The sequence below is a fragment of the Stenella coeruleoalba genome (genome assembly GCF_951394435.1).
Source record: "Stenella coeruleoalba genome assembly, chromosome: 7".
In the NCBI taxonomy this organism is placed as follows: Eukaryota; Metazoa; Chordata; class Mammalia; order Artiodactyla; family Delphinidae; genus Stenella; species Stenella coeruleoalba.
Genome location: NC_137153.1, coordinates 39,961,927 through 39,988,663, shown reverse-complemented (window position 1 = coordinate 39,988,663; position 26,737 = coordinate 39,961,927). Strand labels below are relative to the sequence as shown.

Sequence of the window (26,737 nt, the reverse complement as noted above, 5' to 3'; positions counted from 1 at the left end):
CTTTTGTTCAGGCTGAGAAAAATTAAATTTCTAATCTGTATAAGCTACTCTTATCTTGGGTTTTCATTACAGCAGTCACACAGTATCCTAGATAATCTGGGCAGTTAGATGCTACGACTACAGATGTAAGCCTTATCAAAGCTCTTGGGAAGCAAGGTGGAAAGTGGCATGACAAAGCCATGAGGCATAATGGACTTTGAAGTCAGAGAGAAACAACACAGAATCTCATTTGGCCACTTCCTAGCTGTGTCTCCAAGGCCAAGATATTTAAACTCTCTGAGTCTCGTTTCCTTTGCTTCAAAGTTGAGTAAGAATCATACATCATTGGGTTCTTGCAAAGGTTAAGTGAGCCTATGTATGTACAATTCTTGGCACATAATAAATATTCAACAAATGGCTGTTGCTGTCGTTCAAGAGTCAGACACACTAAGGAAGTATGACGGTGGGAGAGAGGGTGGGCATGGCTTCCTCTGCCTGCCTTGCTTTGTAGCCTGGGTGAACTGTGCGTGCCACGAAGAGGCCACAGGCTGCCAGTCTGTTCTGTGAATCCCTAATCACATCCTGTCGTTCACTGCTGTCCTCTGGATGGAAAACACCGTCCCATGGCTGACAGACTTCCGGACCTGCTGCAATGTGCTCGTTCATCCAACTTAAACGTGACCTCATTCTCTTTGCCTGAGTGGAGGAGAGTCTCCTTCTCCGCCTTGGGCCGCAGGTGTTGATGAACAAGATGCTCCTTCTGAGGAAAGATGGGCTGTAACCCCTCCAAGCTCAGTCAGTGCTAACAGTCCCAAAACTCTGCCAAGTGCCAGAGTCCACTGCAAAGTTCTGAATCCAGCTGCACGTCCCAGATGTGCACACTGACTGGATGCCAAGCCATTCCAAGCTGAATGCTCAGCTCCAATGCCTGGTAGCCTGGGGTCAAGGCTTGGGATGCCATTCCAGGGAGCAAGCAGCTGGGGAAATGGGACATGCATTCCCATTGTAAAAAGAAACGCTCCTCCTCAGGGTTTCCCTCCTGGCCAATGGCATCTCCACCTTGCTAGTACAGCACCTGTCCTCCAGAGTATCTGACTTACCTCGGGCTAGTGTGGGCAGCCAGGTTGGCCTTCACGTATACAGCCAGCATCTACCTTGATGATGAGAGTCAGTGTACCCTGGGAAGGGCTCTCACTTCATAAGCTTCCCTTAGTTGCCACATTGCCTGAAACTGACCGGCAGAGGCTTATGCCTTCTTGTTTGAAGATCCCCCCACCGCTCCAAACATACACCTTTCCACTCACCTCCCTGGTAGGATATTCCCCATCTCTCTATAAAACCTCAACCATCGTCCTGCCTTAGCAAGTTGGAATTGGAGTGTTGGTTCACATACCAACACTCTCAGCCTCGGGGGTCAGGTTCTGTTATGACCACAGTGAACCTCAGACTCTGGGTGGAGGTTGGGACCCAACCTCCAAACACAACCATTCTAGGTTCTAACACAAACCAGAAAGGGACCTTAGGAACAGGGTCATGGCATGTGGGAGGCTGTCTGCTGGTGAAAATAGACAAACCTCTGAGTCAGGGTAGGAAAATACAGAGAGACGCACATAGAGGCAGAAGTGGGGAGAAGTTACCCATGTAAGGGACAGAGTCAGACTTCATTTTAAGTTTATTTCATCCCCAAAACAGTTCCTCCTCTGTCGAGTAAGGAAGGAAGATCTCAGCAGGGGGAGTGAAGGAAAGAGAAGCAGCTCAGAGCAGAGGAATTTTACCGACGTGTTCCTTCAGGAGCAAAGCTGATGTGTGCCTTTCCCAGACTCTGCCGTGCCCATGAAACCAGAGACAAGCCCATTTCATTATGAAAAAGAGAAGCAGGCGGTCGGCCTGGGTTACACAACCCATTTCATGTGGCCATTCAGTATTAAGGGACGAAAATCTAATTTTAAGTAAAAGCGATGTTTATTGTGTTTTCGATTAACAACCAACGAGGTCTCAAGTCCAGCTCTCTCCAAAGAAAAGCGCAAGGAAAATAAAATCTTCAGAGGAAAGAACTTGACAGAAACTACGGGCACAAGAGTCCCACGGTCAGTTCCTGTTTTCACAAGGCACATGTGGGCTCTCTGAGCTCACAGCATTTGGCCATCCATGGGTGTCCAGAATGGCTCTCTTTCTGACGTCTCCACTGCATGTAGGCAGATACACTCGTGCTTTCCCTGTTTCCTGACGCTCTTTTTGGGTAATGTCAAGGGTCTTGTGAAATCTCAGGGGGAGCTCTTTATACACAGGTGTGGTGTAAATAAATAGTGAAGTGAGCAAATGTTCCTACCAAGCTCTCAACCAGCACAGACCACTTTGGAGTAAGCTGGGGGTGAGGAAAGGTTAGGAGGGGACCTCACGGTCCCCGAGGAGTGAGGGGGTCCCTGCCGAGGTGGGGTCGTCTTGTTTACCGCTGGCCCCTCCCCTGTAAATTTCCAACCTCACAGCCACCCACATGAGCAGTACTTTGGCTGTGTGGAGCCCACAGGGTGCCTCATTCCTATCATTTCCAGCAGCCCTTCCCAGTTCGGCTTTCCCTAAATATATATGTAAGATGTATCCCCAAGATCACCAGCTGCCTATAATGCTGTGAACAGGAGGGAGGGAGGCTGGCTCACTGGAGTGATCACAAAGCCCAGCGAGCAAGAACTTCCGTCCAGCTGGTTCCACATCTGGAGTTAGCAAAGGGGCCAGACTGCACACATATGCTTCGTTTATAGGGTGTCATGTGCAAAAGCAAATACATTCACGATCGCACAGCGTGATGTGTGCATTTCTAAAATGTCCTTTCTGAGGACATCCATTAATAACTGAGATTTGATTGACATGCTGTTGACTGAGCTACCTGCCACGAACAAGACAAGAAAGCAGAGAGAAAGACCATTGCCTTCAAATGTTACTCTCTGAGAGATGATCTCAGTTTGGGCAGGGATCGACCTGCATATACTAGAGCCATCAGCCCCTGGAGAGCTCTTAAGTGCCCTTTATAAATAAAAGGGTTTAATATTCAAAGCCAAGTTTCAAAATAAACAATTGTTCTCCCAGGCTCCAGATGCCCGTCACAAATAAGGAAGTGGACCCTATAGAAAAGCAAGAGAGAGATGGTACATTTCTTGCTGTACTGAATGAAATGTCCATGACTGTCAGGTAATCTGGAGGAAATTTCAAGGCCAAGGCCACTGTGAAGTTCTGGAACAGTCAATCAAAAGACTTAAAATTGGAGTATTAGACTGAAATGTTTTTGAATCTTAATGCTTCCACTTATAAATGGCGTCACTCACTCAAGTCTCCTTTTCCTCATCTGTAAAGTGAGGCTAATAATACGCCTCTAACAGATATTATGGAAAAGATGCATTTTTGTAATGTTCTTAGTTCGGTGACTGTCAAGAGTTTGTGCTCAATGCATCTTAGTTCTCTGTCCTCTTTTGTCCCCATTCCTCCATCAACCACGGCCACTTAGTGTCCAGTTGTAGGTAGTCTCAGTGACAACCCATCACCTCTTGTTACAGAGACACTGTGTGACAGAATTTGAAAATTTTAAAAGTAGATTCTGCCCCTAATGTTTAAGAGCTTGTAATTTTATAAGGAAGATGAAGTACATACACTGACATACACTGATACAGAACACAGTTAGGTGATTTGTATTATGGGAAGTTAGTTCAGTTGAGTTCTGATCCCTTGGACATGTAGGCAGAGGCTTGCTGGTACATTAACATCAATAATGGAAGTTGAAATGTTTACTCAAAACACATGCAGATATAGTTGGTCACTTCTATGCAACATCCTCCTGTGAAACCTGATGCCTGAGAGAACAGATTTTGCTTTTCTTGTACAAGAACCGACACTCAGTTTTGGCACTTAAGAGAGAAAAAGAGAGGATTAAATTCAGGTACCTCAGCATGCAGTTAAATGGTAAGGCATAAATGAAGCATTGAAATGCTCACTGAGGGGTCTGTTGTTGTTGTTATTGTATATCATGACTTTCCAACAATTAGGGACAGTTACACATAGGCAGGCAGGAAGTGCTCAGTTTAAGAGAGTATCAAGAATCTCTCTCTCTCTCTCTCTCTCTCTCTCTCTCTCACACACACACACACACACACACACACACACACACATATGCTTTAGCTTTGGAACTATCCTACTTGTTTTGAACCACTGTCGACAACATTGGATTCATCCATTTGGAACAAGAACTTGCTGCTGCTTCAAGTCTACCTGTCCCAGAACTGATAAAGAGCAAAGCCTTCTGGTTCTGAGTTACTTCTCAGTGGATTGTGATGGGTGAAAAAACATTTAAGCTGGGGCAAAAGATAGCTCTGGAAGCAATTTAAATTACATTAAGATTTGTGATTCTAGTGGCTACTCTCCTCAAATAAACTTCTGATCCTGTAGCTTACATCCCCAAAAGGAGAGTTTGGCTATCCGTTGGCATTGCTTAAGTGCTGAAAGAAAGCCCAAGTAGAGGAAATGCAAACTTTAAACTTGTGTTGTCAGCTGTGTTCAGAATCTCAAAATATGATCTTGGAAAATAAAAATAACTTATAAATTATGCCTCTCTATACTTTGTTTTCTTATTATTATTATTTGCTTTGTCTTAAAATTTCAAATTAAAGAAATAATGTTAGTTATCAATACATATTTATTTTAGAATATTTGAAAAGTATAGAAATGAACAAATACTAGGTGGGAAAAACCATAAGTTAACTACACAAAGGAAACCACAGCTGACATTTTGCATACTTCCATTCTTTTTGCTATACATGTTTTTATGTAATGAAGACAATACTTTAGATTTACTTTTACATGCAGCTTTGAACACTTAGTAAGACAGCATAAGCATTTCTCCATGTTATTAAAACACTGTTACATATTTGAAAGCACAAAAGACTCTTGGTTAGAATAAAAGGGTGGACTTAGGAGGGGTTAATGACCCTTCCTGGTTTCAGTAGCAGAGATTTCCACAGGAAGTTTAAAGTGAACCTCTGGACAGGTCTGAAGCCCCAACTTCAATCATGGGAGTTGAAGAGAGAAGACTATTGACCCAAGCTGCCCTTTCTCAGAAAAAGAGTTGGACAGTATGAGTCGAAAGAAACCACACTGTACCTCATAAAACTGGACTTTTACAACCAGCTTCTAGAAGGAGAAGGACTTCAAATTAGCAAATCCAAGTTCAACTTCTTTATTTTATAAACAAAGATAAACTGAATCCATAAATGATAAAGTGTCTCATGCAAGCCCCATAGAATGGAAGTTTGTGGAAGACCAAAGTGTAGAAGACATTGGATCCAGTGTCCTTTACTCTGCATCTCCCTGCCTTTTACCTACCTTCTCCCATATCCCACATTAGTACAGAAGAGGCACTTGCCACGTATCCTACCTGCTTCCCAGGGTGGTGAGGCTCAGGTGGTTAACGGTTACAAAAATTCTTTGTAATCTGTCAAATGGCTGAAAAAAAGAGTAAGCCTTTATTAATGATGGTGATATGATGATGATGATGAATGTTTCCTACCTACTTAGGATGGGAATGGATGCAACCACTTTGCCTCACTGATTTGTTCATTCAACAATAGTACTGAGTATGTCAGGCACTGATTCTAGGAACCAGGGATACGGCAGAGAACAAACAGATAACACACTTAAGGAGTTTACATTCTAGGGGAGGGACTAGCAATGAACAGTAAAGAAGTAAATTATGGAGGATGATGGTTAATGATAAGCGATAAGGAGGGAAAAATAGACAAGAATAAGATATGTGATGTGCTGGGAGTGGGGTTAAACGTCAGATGGTGTGGCCAAGGAAGGAAACCGTGTGCACATCTGAGGCAAGGGCACTCTGGGCAGAGGAAACAAATGCCCTGAGGTAGGAATGTGCCTGTGGTTTTGAGAAACAGGGAGGACGCCAGTCTTGCTGGAGTCCAGAGAGCAAAGGAGGAGGAAATGGGGTGAGTGAAGGCATGATAGGGAACCAGATGACGTGGAGTCATAAGGTCGTGTTACCAAGGGAAGAGAGTGGAGAGTTCTGAGCAGAGTTTTAAACAGCACCTCTCTGACTTTAAACAGTCATCTCTGCAGAGAATAGACTCAAGGGAAGTGAGGGTTAACTCAGCAGACCTGGGATGCTCAAACTCTGCACATTCAACAGAAAAGGCCTAGCTTCAGGAGAGGCCTTTGTTGGGCTCCTGGGAGATAACTTTTGTGCTCTTGGAATCCTCTGCTTGAAAAGAGTTCTGTTGAACATGAGACCTTAGGCCAGGCTGTACCAGTTTTACCAGATAAGAGGGCTGCAGTCTGGGTAGCCAGGGTCGGTCAGGTAGATGCTGCATGCCTACACGACTGACCCACAATAGAAACCCTGGACACAAGCCTTCCCTGGCTGAAACAATTCACAAGCGTTGTCACACTTGAAAGAAATATGTGTGTCCTGTGCAACTCCACCAGGAGGGCACACCTGGAAGCTTGTGCCTGGTTTCTCCTGGACTCCACCCTATGTGCCTTTTCCCTGGGCTGACTTCCATCTGCATGCCTTTGCTATGATAAACTATACCATGAATATAACAACTTTTCTGAGTCCTGTCTGTCCTTCTAGCAAGTCACTGAGCCTGAGAGTGGTCTTGGGGCCCCCCAGCACACAGTGGGAACAGTTGAGAGCAGCTAGGAAGGGGAGACATTAATCCATGTGAGAGATGATGGTGGCTTGTCCACCATGATTTTGTCTCAGCATTGCCCTGGGGATTTCTGTTGAACATTTGGAAGCTTATTGGCAGGGAAAACATATCTTTCATTAATGGCAATTGATGTAATCCAGGATCACTTTATGAAAAAGCCAATTCTGGTCTAATCTGTCAGTGAATCCTTTCTTCCTTCCCTCCAGTGAAGAAGATCTTGAGAAACGTGGTAACTCTAAGTGCCAAGAAAAAATACCAAAATTTCTTTTTTCTCTCTGAGTTAGCAGGTCTGCATCTGTCAGCAGATACAATTGTAATTGGAAGATCTCAGGAACAAGGAGAGGCCTGTGCCATCAGAAACATCCCTGACCTCCACCTTCCCAACATGGCCATTAGTCACCCCGTCATTATCCCAAACGAGTGGACGAGACAATGACCTTGGGAGGGTCACTGTAGGAGATGGGAGAACATGAGAAAAGAGATTCTTAAACTTCCACTTGGGGGGGAAAATAAGAACATTTCTATATTCTAGGTCATTTTGTTTATTGTAATTCCTCACCTAGAATATTTATAACAACAATGTTAATAAATTGTGCCAGTAGGTGTTTGGGATAAAATACAGCAGGTGTTTGTGAATAAAATCTTAGCCTTTCTGCAAAGTAAATGTTCTGTAGCAGGGCTTTTGGGTGGGAGCGGGTGGGGAAGGGCATAGTGTTCTTCACACAGCTGTGAAGCTTTGGAGAACTTAAGGGTTTTTACAGGCAGGAGAGTGAACTTTTTCTCTAAGGAGTTCAGTGTATGTTTAGGAGACAGAAGGCAGGAGCTGAAGCTATTGGGAGTCATCTGCTTCCTACGTTCTTCAACTGCCTGAATGATGATCTTTGTCTACCCAAAAGGCAAGGGAGTAGGACCAGAGAAGCTATTCTAGGGAACTCACTCTTACGTGTGCAGGGAGAGGCAAGGACTGAGACATCAGCCAAGCCTTGGATCAAATCCCATCTCCACGACTTACCAGGAGTGTGACCTCGGGCAAGTTATTTAGCATCTTAGAGGCTCTGAGCCTCCCATTCTTTCCTTATTAAATGTGGACTATGTTACCTGCCTCCAAGCATCAGTGTATGAGATTTCAGTTATATACGTCTGGCACCCAGTCCACAGCAAGCACCTGATGAATGTTCATTTTCTCTGTCTAGATATTTCATGTACTAATAAATAATATCAATAATATCAGTGCCGTTGGAAGGAAAATTAAAAAACAAAGGACTTGCCCTGGCCAGTGAGAGCGTACATCTTTTTTTTTTTTTTTTAAGATTTTTTCCTTGTGAAGAGAATTTTTTTTTTTAATAAATTTATTTATTTATTTTTGGCTGTGTTGGGTCTTCGTTTCTGCACGAGGGCTTTCTCTAGTTGTGGCGAGCAGGGGTCACTCTTCATCGCGGTGCGCGGGCCTTTCACTGTCGCGACCTCTCTTGTTGCAGAGCACAGGCTCCAGACGCGCAGGCTCAGTAGTTGTGGCTCACGGGCCTAGTTGCTCCGCGGCATGTGGGATCTTCCCAGACCAGGACTCGAACCCGTGACCCCTGCATTGGCAGGCAGATTCTCAAGCACTGCACCACCAGGGAAGCCCGAGAACATACATCTTTAAACTACTCCACTTGTGCTTGCAGAGTTTGGTAAGGAGGGAACTTCTACCTAGGAAAACCATAATTTCATAGTTTCTGTTCATGCTTTTTGCCCCACAGTTGAATATTAATGGTGCACATGGTCTGGCCATGTGGCGCTTTATGGCTGGCACTCTGATTAATAAGGTCCATGCTATACCAGTTGTTAAATATTTTAATATGCCCCTGGATTTGTGCCAATAACATGTGGATAGCTGGATGGAGTAGATCATCCTTTGTTTTTCAGAAGACCTCAGTAAGTTTTTGCCTATGCAGATGTAGCCCTATAAATTAATGTGAGGTAGGAAGTCAAGAGCTTGTCTGACATGTAAGGAGTTTATGTTTTGAGACAGGAAGCAGGGAGGAAGAGGGGCCATCAAGGGAGGATGAGGCCCCAAAAGATGGTGACAAGATGGTACCCAAGAGAGCCTGGCTGCTGATAAACTGCCTATGGTGAGAACTGGCTGATGGAATCTCTGGACAGGGATTTCCAGTATCCAAGGTGAAGTTTTTGCTTGCAGTGATCTCCTTCTGTTAATTCAAACTCTCCATAAATTTCACTGGACACAAAAGACTTAGTAGTACTCTCAGGAAGGAAAGGTTTCGGAATGACTTCCTGTGTGGGGTGAAGGAAACCAGCAAGACAGAACCTAAAGCCTGTTGCCAAACTGGATGCTTGTGTGGACTTACCAGGAGACCAAGAGCTCCCCAGAAATCTCCTGGGATATTGGGAGGAGTCCCTCCTGGAGGGTGGGATGGGGGCTTGGGTTGTCTTATTGAGTCATACTAAGATCAAGGGCCACCCCAGGAGTTTGAGACATTTGGATGGTGAATTCTGGGGTCTTTTGAATAGAGTATTTTGTTTTCTTAAGCACACTTGGTAAAAATAATAAAATCACTTGCAAATGCTTTTACCTTGCATCTGCCTTTGTGAGTGAAACAGCTATACCGCTCCCAACTCTGAAGGGTATATTGTGATAACCCAGGGGTTTTACAGGTCAGAAGGCAGCCTGGATTAGTGCCCTGGGGTCCCTTTGGGGGTTCTGAAAATTGAAGTAAGGAAAGCATGTGTTTCAAGAACAGGCAAAAGGGCAGGTCTTCCCTGCTTATTTACGAACAGCTTGATGCGAGGTTTAAAAAGCAGTGATGGCAGAGTCCATTAGCAGGGTCTGCAGACTCTTGAAGCCCTCCCATGCCCAAGCCACTGAATTCTATTTCTGGATTTGCCTTCAACTCCAAGTAAAAATTTTTAACCCAGGTGTTTATATCCTGCCCCTGAGTCTCCCACAACAGAATCCAGGCAAGTGTTTCAAATAGAAACATCAATTAATCAGCGGGAAAGCATTCAAGGCAGAGAGTAAGGTTTGGTTGTTTTAGAATAAGTGAAAGAGACATTTTAAAGAACTTCCAGAGCTGATGCCGAGGCAGAATAGAGCTTCGCCCATGGCAGATTCCAAGTATAGGTGCTTTGTCTTCAGGAGTTTCATAAGATATACGCTGCTCAAATGAAGGAAGGCATGCACTCCTTAAAGGTGAAATAGGAAAAGATTCTTTACTTCGTGAATTCCCATTTGAAACTTTGCTGGCACATGTATGAGACATAGGTGTCAGGAATATTTCTGAATTTTACTTTGGCTTATTCTCATCACTAACATACAAATTGCTGTGAAGGAAGTACCATATTTTGCTCAAACGCCATAGCCTTCTGTTACAGGGAAAAAATTCAGGAGGATATAAACCAAGCAACAGTTTCTATTTGGGCCTTTTTGGCAGGGAAATAAAGGGGAAAGGAGCTGGGAAATATATTCGCTAGCCTGGACTGGGGCAGAGGAAGGATTCCTTAATAAAATGTATGTGCTACTAAATCCTGCCTGGAAACAAAGAACGGTGTAAACAAGTCATGACTTACAGTTTCAAAATCCTGTAAATTATATTTATCGTTGTGCATTTGTCAAGATAAGCAGCTAATGGTAATCCAATAAGCAGATAAGGGTAATAAAATGCACTGATGCAGGGCAGAAGTCAGTCTTAGTGCTGGGGATGCCCTTTCACATGTGAGGTCCTAAAAGACCTGATCAAATGTTTTTGGACAGAGATGACGGCCTGGTTGGGGGCAGGTGGCTGGCAGACAGTGGGGTAGAAGGGTCATTTTTGTTTGTAGCCTTTTAATAATGACAGAGCACTTAGCCAATTTTCTAGTTTTATCATAGATGAAGTGATACATTTTATAAGAAATAATCTACAGCAATACAAATAAGAGAAATGTTTCTGCCTTGAAAAGACTTTTAGAAAAGAAAAACTAGGGCAAGGACCAGCATTCTTTAGGAGAATTATGTACCTAGGTAGCAGAATAAGCACTAAAGACATTTTCAGACTCTAGACTAAAATAGAAATCCTAGCAATTGTCAACCTCCTAAAATTTGCCCGGGACTGATTCTAACAGACTCCTTTAGATCTACATCTGTTGTGTTGTGGCTGAGTAACAGGAATAGATTCAGCTCCAAACCCTGTTTCTGAGGTGCTCTGTTCTCCAGGTGGCCTCCTAATCTTTCTCTGGCAGACTCTTATGGATATAACAAGATGCTGGGGGAAGGGTCACTGTGAAATCAACTCTCAACAGTCAAGTCTTTTAGTCACTGAACAGATATGAACAAACAATCCCACTGTAGGTAATAAAGAACCTTCCATCAAGTTAAGTCTGATCTTTGTGCCGATGGGTAAGGAACATATTCATGTCTTCACACCTGGGCCTCAGGCTGAAACATGCAGTCCCATTGGGGAAAGAATCACAGCCCATATTTGACGTGAAGAGGCTGGCTTCACAGCAAGGCCAAGGCAGGGCTGACCACACTCCCTGCCTGAGCCCTTGTTGCCCGTCTGTGCGTGAGGGCTTAGAGCCTCAGGTTCTCAATGACCCAAACACACAGCTCAGATGAAGGGAGCATGTGCACGCGGGACACTTTCTCAAAGACCACCCAAAGTAACCAGTGAAATTCTCTAGTTTCTCAATTTTCTTTGGCATAGACTGAGTTATTCTTACAGAAAATTCTAAAAATATACAGGCTAAAAGTTTTCATTTGAGCTGATTTAGTTTAGTTGTCAGAGACCATTCCAGACAAGTAGAAACATGTAGGGTTTGCTGTCAACCTGACCTGTGTTCAAATTCTTGCTCAGTCACTGTGATCTTGCACAAGTTATCTAAGTTCTTTGAGCTGCAGGTTTTTCATCTGTGAAAAATGATACTTACAGTGCAAGGTGGTTGCAATGATTAGAAGTCATGTGTGACAAACACTTGGCATATAGAACACACTCACTTAACAGGAGCTATCCTTAAGCTTTATTGTAACCAGACTGCAATTGTTGAAGTAGACGACAATTATCCTACACCTAAAATTTTCCTGAAATAGTTCTTTAAAGCCCAGTTTCCTGGACTTTATCATAAGTAATATCTTAGAAATAGTTCACTAAGTTCACAAAGTGTTTTCAGTTATTATCTCATATAACTCTCACCTGTCAGAAGGTTTGGTTTTAGGATTATCTTCACTTTAGAGATAAGGAAACTGAGACGTAGAATAAATAAATTACTTATGGTCATTAAATGAGTAAATTGGCAAATCCAGGTATCAATGATACCAGGTTGACTAGAGTAGTGGTCAGGTTCATGAACACACTCATTCTTTTATTAAACAAACACTTATTGAATCCCTGAAGGCCCTGAGCTAGGTGCTGCGAATACAGCGGTAAGAAAAAAGTCACAGCCCTGGCCTTTAAGGGCTTTATGTTACTACCGGGAACACAGGCATTAAACAACTACATTGGAAAATGAATAACCTGATTTAAAGATGGGCAAAGAGCTGAAGAGACAGCTCACCAAAGAAGACAAACAGATGGAAAACAAGTATATGAAAAGATGTTAAAAATCATATGTCGGGCTTCCCTGGTGGCACAATGGTTGAGAGTCCGCCTGCCAACGCAGGGGACACGGGTTCGTGACCCGGTCCAGGAAGATCCCACATGCCGTGGAGTGGCTGGGCCCGTGAGCCATGGCCGCTGAGCCTCGGCGTCCGGAGCCTGTGCTCCGCAACGGGAGAGGCCACAGCAGGGAGAGGCCCGTGTACAAAAAAAAAAAAAAAAAAAATCATATGTCATCAGGGAATTACAAAACAATGAGACACTACTACACACCCATTAGAATGACCAAATCCAAAACACACACAACACCAATCACTGGCAAGGATGTGGAGCAACAGGAACTCCCATTCACTGCTGGTGGGAATGCAAAATAGTGCAGCCACTTTGGAAGACAGTGTGACAGTTTCCAAATAAATAAATAAACATATTCTTGCCATATGATCAAGAAATTGTGCTCCTTTGTCTTTACCCAAAATAACTGAAAACTTATGTCTACACAAAATCCTGCACACAGTTGTTTATAGTAGATTTATTCGTAATTGACAGAACTTGGAAGCAACCAAGATGCCCTTCAATAGGTGAATGGTTAAATAAACTGTGATACATACAGACAATGAAAAGTTAGTAAGTGCTTAAAACAATGAACTATCAAGCCATGAAAAGACATGGAGGAGCCTTAAATGCATATTAGTAAGTGAAATAAGCCAATATGAAAAGGTGTATTATTTCAACTATATGTCATTCTGGAAAAGGCAAAACTCTGGAGACAGTAAAAAGATCAGTACTTGTCATTAGGGACAAGGGAGGGATGAGTAGGCAGAACACAGAGGATTTTTAGGGCAGTGAAAGTACTCAATGATACTATAATGGTGGCTACATGTCATTATAAATTTATCACAACCCATTGAATGTACAACACCAAGAGTGAACCCTAATGTAAACTATGGACTTGGGGTAATAATGATGTGTTGATGTAGGTTCATCAATTGTAACGAATCTTCACTCTGGCACAGGATGTGTTAGTGGAGAGGTTGTGCATGTGTAGAGGTAGGGCGTGTCTGGAAACCCTCTATACCGCCTGCTCAATTTTTCTGTGAACCTGAAACTGCTCTAAAGCCTAGTTTTTGAAAAGGAAAACGTCACTGATTGTGGAAAGTGCAATGAAAGGGATAATGCAGGGACCTTAGCAGTCTAGTGTAGTCTTGCAGAGTCAAGAAAGACTTGAGGATATGGTGAGGGGTAAGGGTGAGCTGTGACAAAGCGCGAGAGAGGCATGGACATATATACACTACCAAACGTAAGGTAGATACATAGTGGGAAGCAGCCGCAGAGCACTGGGAGATCAGCTCAGTGCTTTGTGACCGCCTGGTGGGGTGGGATAGGGAGGGTGGGAGGGAGGGAGACGCAAGAGGAAAGAGATATGGGAACATATGTATATGTATAACTGATTCACTTTGTTATAAAGCAGAAACTAACACACCATTTGTAAAGCAATTATACTCCAATAAAGATGTAAAAAAAAGAAAGCAGTTCTTAGCAAGTGATCTTTGAGCTGAAATCTGAAACATAAATAATGAAAAAATCAATTGTGCTAAAAGTTATAACTTGACAAACTGAAGTCATCTTATGAACAGCATGATCCTGATAAAGGACAGTGAATGAAATCCACTTAAGATTATCATCATAGGCAGCAAATAATACTTGTTGTAACTTTTCCTGTGAAGTGAGGCACTGTGAAGTGTGCCTCAGATCTGGAAAAAGAAAACATGGGAAGGGACCAAATATTGTCATGGTAACCGAAACACAAAGAACCCATGCTAAAGGTTTTCCAATAAGCAAGAACAGACTGCATTCAGTGAGTAGCCTTCCATGAAAGTTGACATCTCTTATTCATTTGTTGATCCTAGGTTTGGAGAAAAGCAGAGTAATTGGAAATACTTCTACATTCTGGGAAAGTATTGAGTGGAAGAGCTCTTAGTGCTTCTTAGATATTGGTCCATTACTTTTAACATTTAGTACAAACTTGCTCTCTCCACTTACAGAATGGACAAGAGAGTTGGGCAATATCTAGATTCAATCATTTCAAAGCTATGGAAGATCAAAGACAGTGTCTTGCTTACGCTAAGAGAAAGGAGCTCTCCCATCATTGAAAGGACATCTTTTGGGTGCTTGGGAAGAAATAAGAGAAAATGTGTATTAAGGAGGAGGTGAAAGGTGAAGAATATTCAGGAGATAATTGTAACCATATAGCTTTGGGGAAAATAGCAAGGAAAAAATACCCATGAAGCTACCTATATAGCTATAGAGGATAATGGTCCAGAGCAAGGATATTGGTATCAAACAGTACTGGATTTGAGTCCCAGTTCTACCCGTTGACTACCACTAAGCTTTAAGCAAGTTTCTGAGTCACTCTACAACCCAGTCTCCTCATCTGTAAAATGGGAACATTACCAGACCTACATCATGGGTTTTTGGATGAATTAAATACTTCAGTGTACACACAGTTATTATCACAGTCTAGCACATAATAACCACTCAATGAATATTAGTTGTATTATTATTTTTTAATGGGCTGAGTAGCTCCACCTGCATAAATGTTTTGCTATACATCAATCCTGTTAATCTTTAAGTCCCATTGGACTGCAAAAGTTTTAAGAAAGTTCTAGAGGAAAGTAAGAATCCCTCGGTGAGTTGCCAGAGAGCTGATAGCACAAAGGCAAGTGTCAGACAGTGGTCGCTTCCTGTCTCTGAGGAGCTTCAGCTTTGCCTCTAGATGATCTTGGTATCTAGATGACCCTATAATTCTAAGATGTGCTGATGCCTTCACTCCCCTGTTTAATATCTCTTTGCAGCAGAACTGGTGACTGACCCACGGGAAGCATCAGAATTGCTGGCCAGCACACCGCCCTCCTCACCTGTTTTCATACACTCACCTGAGTTGTCATCCACCCCCTTTGAGAAAACGCGAGTCATAGCTGTGTATCCTGCAATATCTAATGATACTTGCTTTGTGTTCCTGAAGGATGGAGCACAATTTCACCAACTCCTCTTAATATGACCTCGGCCAAGGCCAAGTTACTTATGCAATCTGAATTTCCAGACCCTCATCTCTACATACAGGGCCCAGCAGGGAATGAGATGGCCCACTCAACCTGAGGTGTTGGGGAGATTTCAATAAAAGGATTATCTACAGGGTGTGTGCAGGGTTTGAAGAAATCTGTCCCACGCTCAATATTTCTATATATATATATATATATATATATATATATATATATATATATATATATATATATATATATATATATATATACTCACCTATGCACGTAATGTTAACTGTAATGTCAGGCTTTCTATTTTTGTTTTTGATTTTTAGGTTTTGGATTAAGTGTTTATTTACTCCACATTCCTTAGCAGAGTTTTTAGCAACCAAACTTCCATCTGCTCTTTCCCAAACTTTACCTAGTCCATGGGATATCGTCTACAGCTAATTACGTTGTTGGCTTAGAGGGGTACATGTGTCAGCATCAACTTTTCCACAATTACCAAAAGGGTGAAATATCCTTATAGAAAAAAAGAAGGGAAGGCTCAGGGGCCATAGTCTTCACAAGGATTTGAGCACCACATATAACGGAGCAAATTTCCAGAGAGCACCAATAGCTTGATCTTTGGAAGGAGGGCTTTCTGAGTTCACAAACAGGCAGACATTTGTTAGCTAGCCCAGCAACAAACCTCTGCTCTGGTCAGCGAGTTTCACTAAATTAGTCTTAAAAACAACCAGTAAAAGGTACCAATCATTCTACTTAACTATGTGGCTAAGCATCTATTATTAATCAGAGCACATACTTCTAGAAGAGTAAATGGGGTCTCAAAGAGCTGAGCTCGATAAGTCCCATACTGCAGTCAGTCACTCCTGTGCTTGGTACCACGAGATAAATGGAATGATTGATCGGAACCGCACACAAAAGATAGATGGTCTCTCTGCGCTCTCTCAGACCTCTTTTCCTTCTCCCATGGTAGCATGTCTGAAAATGCTAAGTGGAAATATATTTTTATATAAGAAGCAAATATACCTTTGTTTTAAGTGCTCATTTGTGAGAGGTTAAACCCTGGTAGCTTGCAAAAATCAAGAGAAGAAAACTTGCTGAGCATTTCTGCTGTCACTTTTCAGCTATATTTTCTTTAATAGGAAGAGATTTCTGGTAGGGCTAAGTGCTGCAATTAGATTGGAAATTTAGGGTGTCTTTACAATTATGTTCTGATGTGATTGGAAAAGCATCTTATGTGCCATGAGATGTTTTGGTCATAAATATATTTCAGAATGCAGGTAAAAAGGCAAAGTTCTGTTCTCCCAGCATTAGCTAAGTCTCTGCATATACATGATGAGACACATGGCAAGCTGAAGTAACAGCAGGGTGTGATCTGAGTGAACCCTTTAAGGAAACACTGTCTTGTCCTCATTTCTGCTCAATAGTAAACTCCAAATGCCACAGCTCTGTTAACATAATCTCTCGGTCACTTGATCCAGGAACCTCAACGTGCTTTACCAACGTTAGCCTGTTGATCCCAACAAGAGCCCGAGGAAGTCACCAGACTGCCCCTTCATGTCATTTTAGGTGAATTCACAGATAAATGCCAATTTAGTCACTGCTCAGGGCCTGAGAAAGTGAGTTCTCATTCCTCTTCCAACAGGGCGTAGGTATCAAGGTATTATCACTAGGGCATTGGTAATGCTCCTGGCAGGCATTCAGGGCCTCGACAAAATAGGTGGCTGAATGCCCAGTTGTCTCTGATCCCTGAGAAGGAAGAAGCAAGAGCTGGCATAGGGACAGGCACCCACGTGGCCCATTAGACCAGGGGTCACTGTCTCGACTGCACATTGGAGTCACTCGGAGGACTTCAGGAGTCAGTGGTGCCTGGATCTCACCTTCAGAAGTTTTGATTCAATTGGACTGAGGTGTGGCTTGGGTCTGGGGAGTTTTTAGAGCACAGGTGATTCTAATATGGATACAAAGTTGGGAACCACTACTGAGGTCAGGAGTTCCACCAACAACCATGCTTTTCAGGGGTTTTTGCTTTGGAAAGACCCTGTTTTGCTAGTGAACAGCAGACTCTGATGGAATTTTAAAGAAGTTATTTGATTCCAACTTTATGGTGGTCGCGCATATGCCTGATGACCGCGGGCCTTGCACTAAGGGTTGTGTGCTGGTGTTTTCCAGACTGTGGGCAGTGGCTTCCTAGTAGGTGATGAAACAGATTTAAATGGTTGCAACTGGCACTTTTTATTTAAAAATAAATGAAATAGAGTCAAAAACATCAGTCCACCACAAATAACAAGAGTATCATTTTGTAAAACGTTTTGTTTCTGTGCATGTGCATGTATGTAAAGTTGTATTGGGTCCCTGTGTAAAATGTTAAAAGTTTATCTTAATGAAGATCATGGTCAAAAAAGTGTATAGAACTTTAATGCTAATACTTTAATGCTAATACCCCAAATGTGAAATGTATCTCTTCTCTTTTACATGAGAAATCTGGGGCTCTGAAAGAGTTCATAACTTTCTCCAAGTTTACCCAGATACACCGAGGAATGGCGATTCAGAGTTCAAGTTCAGGCATGCGTGTCTGCAAGGCCTGAGTTCCCTCTGTTACGCTAGGATGCCTTACTACCATCCACCACCCAAGCTTACACCAATGTCATTGGCCTATCTTTAAGTTTCCTCTTGCCTTGATGCACAAATTAGACAGAGAGACAGCTAACAGAGGAAAGTAAAGTGAAACAATCTGAAGTCCTTTCCTTTTAAACTTCTACCAAGGGAAGGAGGCTCACCTGCTCTTATTCCAGGGCTTCTCAGCCTTGGACCAGGAGTGCTTTCTCTGCTCCAGCCTGGTTTCTCCTCCTCGCATCAACAGGGAGTTGAAGAGCACCTTATATTGTCCTGCCTGTGATAACCCCATATGCTCTTGCAGATGACACTTGGGGGGGTCCTCAAGAACAGATTCACAACATACTAAAATGGTAACAGCTCATTCCCTCTGAAGAAGCACAAGTTCCCTTAAAACCGATTCAAACCCAACTGGTTGTGAGCTCTGAGTGTACTAAGCAGTGCTGAAAATTTTTTTTTAAAGTAAACTCGTTACTGAAGCATAACATACATATAGAAAAAGGACTTAAACCATAAGGGCACAATGCAACGACTTATACACTGAACACGCCATGTAACCATCACCCACATCAAGAAAGAATGCAGTAGAGCACCCAGAAGCCCTTCAATGCCCCCTTCCTGTCACTAACCGCCACATGAGTAACCACAGCCCTGAATTTTTTTTTTTTTTTTTTTGCGGTACGCGGGCCTCTCACTGTCGTGGCCTCTCCCATTGCGGAGCACAGGCTCCGGACGCGCAGACTCAGCGGCCATGGCTCACGGGCCTAGCCGCTCGACAGCATGTGGGATCTTCCTGGACCTGGGCACGAACCCGTGTCCCCTGCATCGGCAGGCGGACTCTCAACCACTGCGCCACCAGGGAAGTCCAACCCTGACTTTTAATCATAACTTGTTGCCTATTTTGAATTTTTTAATAAATGGAATAATCATACTCTTCCATGCCTGTTTGCCTTCTTACATTCAACATGGTATTCATAAGCTTCACCCACATTGTGTGGTTATAGTTTGTCTATTCCCATTGCCATTTAATATTCCATTATATTAATATACAACAGCGGGTTAACCCATTCATCTATTATGGCCATTTGGATATTTTCCAATTTGAAGTTCTGAACATTTCAGTGCTGCTATGAATATTCTGCTACACATCTTTTGGTGAGCATATGTTTGCATTTCTGTTATTTATTAGGAATGGAATTGTTGGACAAAGGTATGCATATGTTCAGGTTCAGTAGTTCCTTCAAAAGGTTTTCCAACACTGTACGTTTTTCTTTCCCACCAACAGTGTTAGGAAAGTTCCAGTTGCTTCACATCTTCACCAAACTTGGTATTTTCTGTCTTTCTCATTTTAGCCATCCTGAGCTTGGGTTGAGTGTGTGTGTGGTGGGTGGTGTGCAAGCACGCACTTGTGTCTGTTTAGAGTTTACCATATTTTTTAAAAATCGATTTCACTGAGGTACAATTTATATACAAGGAATTACATCCATTTAGAATATAAAATTCAATGAGCTTTGACAGATGTTTACACCCATAAAACCACTGCCTCAATCAACACAGAATATTTCCGTTACCCCAAGTTTCTTCATGCCCCTTCTTCATTTTCTAGGAGAGAGACTGGAGCAAGGAAGAGCTTCTGTTCCTGGTTGTGGGGTAGCCTGCTCCCCAGTCCCCGGGAGAGCAGGCTCTTTTCTTCACTGCTGGAAGAATGCAGTTTCTACGGTGCTGGGTTCCTGCAGGGCACAACTTTCCCCAGCTCTTGACTCAGGCAGTATTGGCCAGAGACCCCAGAGAGTAGAGCATTAATTGCATTAATTGTATTTAATTTCAGTTGGAATAAACTTAAATGTAAATATTTGCATAGAATTAATGGCTACCATATTGTACAATGCAGGTTTTGATTTTACTAGAAGTTTATTTCAGAATTATTGCATGTTATACAAATATCTCTTTTGTACAAATGAGTTTCATGGACTATGAGTGTCTTAGGGACAGATTCTTGACTTATTCAGGACATTTCACTATTTTCTTTACTTAGGAAAGCAAAAACCAAACTCTGCATTCAAATAATCTTCTCCCTACCAATTTTTAGTAATAATACACCTGTGGCAAGTCCTTGACTCTCTCTGTGATTTGTGTTAAAACTTCAAGCTCTGGGAATCAAGCAGATCCTTTTTTAATTGAAGTATAGTTGACTTACAGTGTTGTGTTAGTTTCCAGTGTAAAGTGATTCAATTATACATATATAAGTATATATATATATATATATATATTCTTTTTCAGAGTCTTTTCTGTTAGTTGATTACAAGATAATGAATACAGTTCCTTGCGCTATATAGTAAGACCTCGTTGTTTATCTATTTTTTATATGGTAGTTTGTATCTGCTAATCCCAAACTCCTAATTTATCCTTCTCCCCTCTTTCCCCTTTGGTAACCATAAGTTTGTTTTCTGTGCAAACAGGCCCATTGTTGATTTTCATCTCTGGATCTTCCCATCTGTGTTATGGTGAGCAAGCCCATTGGTCTTCCTGCGTTTCATATTCGTCATCTGCATAACTGGGATATGAGATCTATTTCATGAGTGTCTGACACATCCTAGCCCCTCCATAAATGTGAGTTCTTGCCCACACTCCCTTGATCTGTTGAACCATGCTGATAAATACCCCTATTCCATAGGATTTTATTGTCATATGAACCCTCTGGAAAGTGCAAAGCATTACAAAAAGAAAAATGTGAAGTGTTATTCCCTGTGTTAGTACGAGTAGGAGAAGAAATAGTCATTCCATGAGCTGAGGTCCCTGAAATAAGGTATAATTCATATAGGGGAGAAGGGGTCTGAGAGCTGTGGCTACCGCGACAAGCAAGTCCTAACTGGGTGCAGGGGGAGGAGGCTGCTGGCAGGTCCCAAGGGGTGGGTGCGGAAAGAGAGGAAGGAGGTAGAAAACAGGTGCACTGAGCATCACCTATGGGCTGGGTGTTGGCTGTGTGTTTTATTGACAACACGGTTCACTGCTGTTTATTGATTGCTCAGTGGAACTCAGGCCAGAAACTGCTAAAACATTTAATGCTCACAAAAATAAATAGCACTGCTATCCCCATTTTACAAATAAATCTAAGGTCTAGAAAGGAAAAATAACTTCCCCAGGGCCACATAGCTAGCTGACGTATGTGCCCAGCTTAGTGTGGTTCCATATCGTACGCCCTTGACCACTATGTAATTTATCCCTGCTTCCATGTGCTTTCCTACATAATCCTCTCGAACTCCATAAAGTAGACTCTACCCCCTTTTATAGATGGGAAGCAGACTTCAGAGTTGAAATAACATTTCCCTCCCAAACTCGTAGATCTGGAATTCCACTAGGAGAACAAGGGTTTGGACCCAGCGATTTTGACTCCACATCCAGGACACTTTCCATCATAGTATGTAGTAATAATGAAGATATTAAGAACTCACATTATTAAGACCTACTATGTGCCAGGCACTATTTTACACATTCTACGTGTAGAATTTATTTTGTCCTCATAAAAAATTTAAATATTTTTGCAATATCATCCCCATTTACAGACAATGAAACAGAAGCACAGAATGGTTAAAAACTTTGCAGGGTGCATAGTAGATACAGAAGTTGGGATCTGAACTTGAGCAATGTGCCTCCAGAGTCTCTTTTCAATCACTGTGTTAGAAGCAACCCCAGTGTCAGGGTGTCTCTGCCACAGGTAGTCTAGTCTCTGGGACTACACAAAGGCATCTGGGCAGGGTTGAAAGCCATGCGGTGAAATGAATATCTGAAGAAAGGAATAATAAAATGGACAATTGCAGGTGACAGAGCTTCGAGAAATCAGCAAGCCCTTTAACTGAGAAGGACTGTCATGGTTTTTTATGGTCCACAGAATTGCTTTGCTTTAATTCTAACACACAAAACTGGCCTTGCTCTATCAACAGTGGAAATCACTCACATCTAGAACTGACGTGAGAAGCTGATTTATTTTCATTGTTCATTACAGCAATTCAGTGCAATTTATTTAGGACCACTGTCTCTCACTCAGAGGGAAACTCATAATGCAAACACATTAATCTTGGGAGACAGTATCTTGGATACCAGCAGTTTGGATAATTAGATTGTTACTCTCAGCATGCATGGTCTGTTATAAGCAAGAAAGAAGCTTATCAGATTCTAATAACCCTTAGTGAATATTATACAAACTACTATACACAAAGACATTCACAATTTGCAAAGAAAATTCCATAACTTAGACTCTTCTTTGCCTCCCTTCTTTGCCAAGTGGAGGGCCAATAGATATTTTTCTCTTATAACTGAAAGGCCATATTCTGTCATCAGCAGCCTGGCTGGAACATTTTTTATTGATTCTCTAAAGGTTCTTCATGAAAGAAAATTTGAAATTAAAACCAGGAGCAGTGTGACCTTGAAATCACTAGGGCTTAGGTTCAGAGACAAAATCCATCAAATATATTGGTAACGCTCTATTGATTTGTGTAAGCTGAACCCTCAGACACCTACTGACTTTCAGCCAATAGAGTCCCCCAACGAGGGTCTCAGAAAACAATGGTTCAGATGATGAAGAGGTCTTGGCACAAAACCTCAAGCTTAAACCACCCTCCTAGTTGGATATGAAGAAGCACGTGGGATTGATAACCCTCCTGCTATTTCCCCTGGCCAACCACAAGATGTGACTCTGTCTTCGATATGGACAGTACAATACATATTTGGATACAGATGATCAGAGAAAGTGACTAGGCCAGACGGTCAAGCTCTCAGGAGTATAAAAGTCACCAGAAGTCCACAAACAGCTGTTTTACCTCAAAGATACTGGAAGTTGTGCCTCCCTCTTACGTGCTTCCGCTCTCTGATCTACATTTTACACTACTGAGTTCCAGTCTACTACCATGATTTTGTGGATCTGACCCAGATTTTTTATTCTTGTGAGTTACCTCACTCCTCCCCACTGGCCTGAATCATTGCCCTCACCACTATTGACATCACCTACCTCTGACCTCAGACAGCTGCCCATTGGGTGTAGAATTCCACATTGCTTAGGTGGACTGTCACTTCTATCCAGCTCAGTTTTTCTGCACAGTGTTCCATGAACCAGGGAGCTATGGAAAATGTTGTGGCCCCAAAGATTTTCCTCAAGTTCTGTCTTTCGGCAAATGGGAGTAGAGAAGGCCAAGTGGGCAAGACTCTAAGCCCCCAACTAGCCTCAGTCTCAATCAGAGGTCCATTTTTAACTGAGTTATTTTAGGTTGTGTTTGAACAAAAGGATCCTGATGCTACAATGAAATGCTTGACAACACTGATCTAAGGGAAATGGCAAGGCTTGAAGGAGTTAAATCTATTCTACATGCTCCTGCTGAGAGCACCACTCTCAGCCTTCTTTCCTTCTCCTTGTGTGTTTTCTTCCAAACATAAAGATATTATTAGTCTTTCCTCTTGTCTTGTCATTGCTGCATGTGTTATTGTCATTGTTTATAGAACCTATCTCTCATTTCCCATTTCCCGTTTGCCTTTGTGTCTCCATCTAAGCTTTCCCAACCTGGAAGGCTCTCCCCCTGCCAAAACATTTCTCTTGATAGGGAAGGACTCCCCTTATGTGTTCTATCAGCACAATGCACGTATATTCCTGCTCTGAGCACAGGGCATATATATGGCAAACACTGATTCTCAACCCAAGATGAACCAGGATTTTAATCAACTCTGTGGGCCCCCTTTCCTAACCTTTAAGAAGGGTGTGATGATATTTAACTCACAAGTTTATTGTAAGAATTAGAGGAAATGATGTATATAAAAGTGTCAGGGAGGGCTTTCACTTTATAGGCATTTTAAGAAATCGGCTCCCCTTCCCTGTACACAGCTATCTTGCCTCCTGACTTTGTGCTATTACAGGGCAAGAAATGGAACTCAGTAACAGTTTAATGGACATAAGTATTATTTATTGTGAGTTTACTATATGCAACATGCTGCTTCCAGCACTTTCCCTTTCTTAGCTCACTTAATCCTCACGAGAAATTCATGGGATAGGTTTTATTTATTAGTCCCATTTTGAAAAAGAGAAAACTGAGGTGCGGAAGGGTTATGTAGCTTGCCCGACTTACTTTACACAGAGAGTAAAGTTGAGATTAGGTCCGGGTTGAGTGTCATCTGAACACACGCACTTATCTCAGTATATTACCTTTCGTGATTGATCATTAACTATTTGTTGTGTGTTGAAGGTTCAGCTCAAAATGCCACTTCCTTTCTCAGGTTGTTTCAACCCGCAGTGATTTCTCCTTCCTCTGGACTCCCTTTTGTGCTGTCAGTGTTTCTCATCCATATTCAGGTGTTTTTTGTTCCGCCCATCCAGCCCACCCCAACTAAATTGTAAGTTCCTGACCTGGCACCGGGTAGCTTCTAAATAAATACGTGTCAACTGGATAATGACTGACATGACTGACATTTATTATGGAATATATAAGTCTGAATACTCCTGACTAAAACAAAATACATTTTAAAAAACAATAGTATTCATTCATTCTTCCATTCAACCATCAAAGTACCTACAATATCTTAAACAAGCCAAGAAAAATTATGAACTTTAAAATGAGCAAAAAGTTTTGTTTACTATATCTCCTCTCTAGCACATCTTTCTGGGGGTTTTCCTCTGCCTTTTATTGATTTTGAGCTATTTCAAAACTTTGTAAATTGAAGAATACCGATAGTAATGCAAATGAGTCTTGCCCATAGAAATGCAAATACATTATGTCCTGTGGAACACAATTGATTATTGCCCTGTGGGTAGGCTAGTTTTATATTTATTTTAAGGTTTATTTCATTATCCCTTACTGCTCATCTATTTCTCATTCTTTGAATACTCCTTGAACCTGCTGTTATATCTTACTAATTTCCTCATTAATTAATAATTAAAGCCTCTGATATGGGTTCATTTTATATTTGCTTTATTTATATTTATTGATATTTGAAATTCATGATTTTACCTTTTCAAAAAAAGTATCTTTTTATAGACATTATAAAGTGCTCAAAATGAAACATGTCTATGCAAGGTCCCAAGTAAGCATGCGAACCTCCAAACACAAATCTAGATTCTGTCTCTTAGCTATAAGTTTCTAGAGTGTCTTTTCACTTTGGAGACTTTTTTTAATTCAGATATTTTTACATACCATGAAATTCACCTTTTAAACTACACAGCTCATTGGGTTTTAGTATATTTACGTTGTGCAACCATCACCACTATCTAATTCCAGATCAATTTTATCACCCCAAAAAGAAACCCCATATGCATTAGCAGTCACTCCCTATGGCCCCCACCCCAGTCCCAGGCAACCACTAATCTACTTTCTGTCTCTATCTGAACATTTCATTTAAATGGAACCATAATTTGCATCCAACTTCTCTATCACTTAGGATAATGTTTTCAAATTTCATCCATGTTGTAGAATATATCAGTACTGCGTTCCTTTTCACGGCTGAATAATATTCCATTATGTGGATATACCACATTTTGTTTATGCATTCATCTGTTGATGGACACGTGGGTTGTTTTCATTTTTTGGCTATTATGAATGATGGTGTTATGAGCCTTTGAATATAAGTTTTTTGTGGACATATGTTTTCAGTTCTCTTGTGTATATACCTAGGAGTGAAATTGCTGGGTCATAATGTAACTCTACGTTTAACTTTTTGAGGAACTGCCAGGCTTTTTTCCAAAGTGGCTGCCCTGCCTGCAACACTAGGAAGTTTCCAGTTTCTCCACATCCTCATGGAGGAGGTTTCTTTTTGCAAATAGTGAAAGAAAAACATCTGAGAAAGCAAAGCCCTGAAAAGTAGCTAAGGTAACTCCTGAGTAGTTACCATCATGCACATCTCACAGGCACCTAGGAAAATGCCATCCTGCACCAAAGATGCTGGGCTCCACTGGCTCTTTCTCAAGGGGAGCACTCTTTCCCCTACACTCTGCAGCCCCAACTGTGACAATTTCCAGATGAATATCAGCATTTGCTTTTCCTCATTGATATTTTTTCTTGGCTCATGGGACGAGGCTGGGTGATTTTATAACTGTACCAAGTCCAATTTAACATATCCACACCTGGAGACTCCTGAGAGCCACTGGGAGCTCTGAGATGTGGCAGAGGTCCTGTCCTTAAAGCCATAATCCTCCTGTGGCTGACCCGATTGGCTACCGTTATCCTCATTTTAACTCTTGGGAACCTTATGACTAAATTTTGCTTAAATAACATAGCTCTTTAAGCCAGCACAATAACATAGCTCTTTAAGCTAAAGCCCAGGCTGGGTACTGAGAAAATTGCTCTGAGAGCAAATATGAGTCCTAATAGAATAATAAATTCTCCAACCTATGTCCAGACCTTTCTCCGGGCAGTTTGCCAGTGCCTGTGCCGTGGCTGACAATGGTAAGTGTGGGAAGTGGAGAGAGAGAAATGTGCTGTAGGCTGGCCAGAACTTGTGTGAGCTCAGAGATTTTAGTTTTTGGCTTCCTCTTCCAAGGCTTATGCAGCGAGTGACATGAGTAACAGGGCATCCCAGGCTCCTCACATCCACCTTGTGGATCTTCCAGCTAAGAATGTGTTTCAGCCAGCCTATCTGGGACGGCAATCGAGTTTGCCGCTGGAAGCCTGGGCTTTGGTGTGGTTTCACACCAGGCCTCTCAGCTGTGCCCTTTAAAGTTTCATCACTCCCAACCAGCTGTTATTTCACGGCCTGTGGTTTTCTGTCTAACAGTCTCTAAGAAGATTAATAGTTCCACGGCTAATGGGATGGTGATTTGAACACAAATTGCAGCCAACTCCAA

The 26,737-nt window shown here is 42.1% G+C and overlaps 1 long non-coding RNA gene across 1 annotated transcript in view; it reads right to left on the bottom strand.

Annotated features, from left to right (window-relative positions):
• Positions 1–6,796: 6,796 nt before the first annotated feature.
• The window catches only part of LOC307188408, a 92,109-nt gene continuing 72,168 nt past the window's right edge, over positions 6,797–26,737 (bottom strand). Inside the window, exon 3 of the long non-coding RNA XR_013828927.1 lies at positions 6,797–6,921. This is a non-coding gene — a long non-coding RNA (uncharacterized lncRNA). The remainder of the gene's footprint in view (positions 6,922–26,737) is intronic.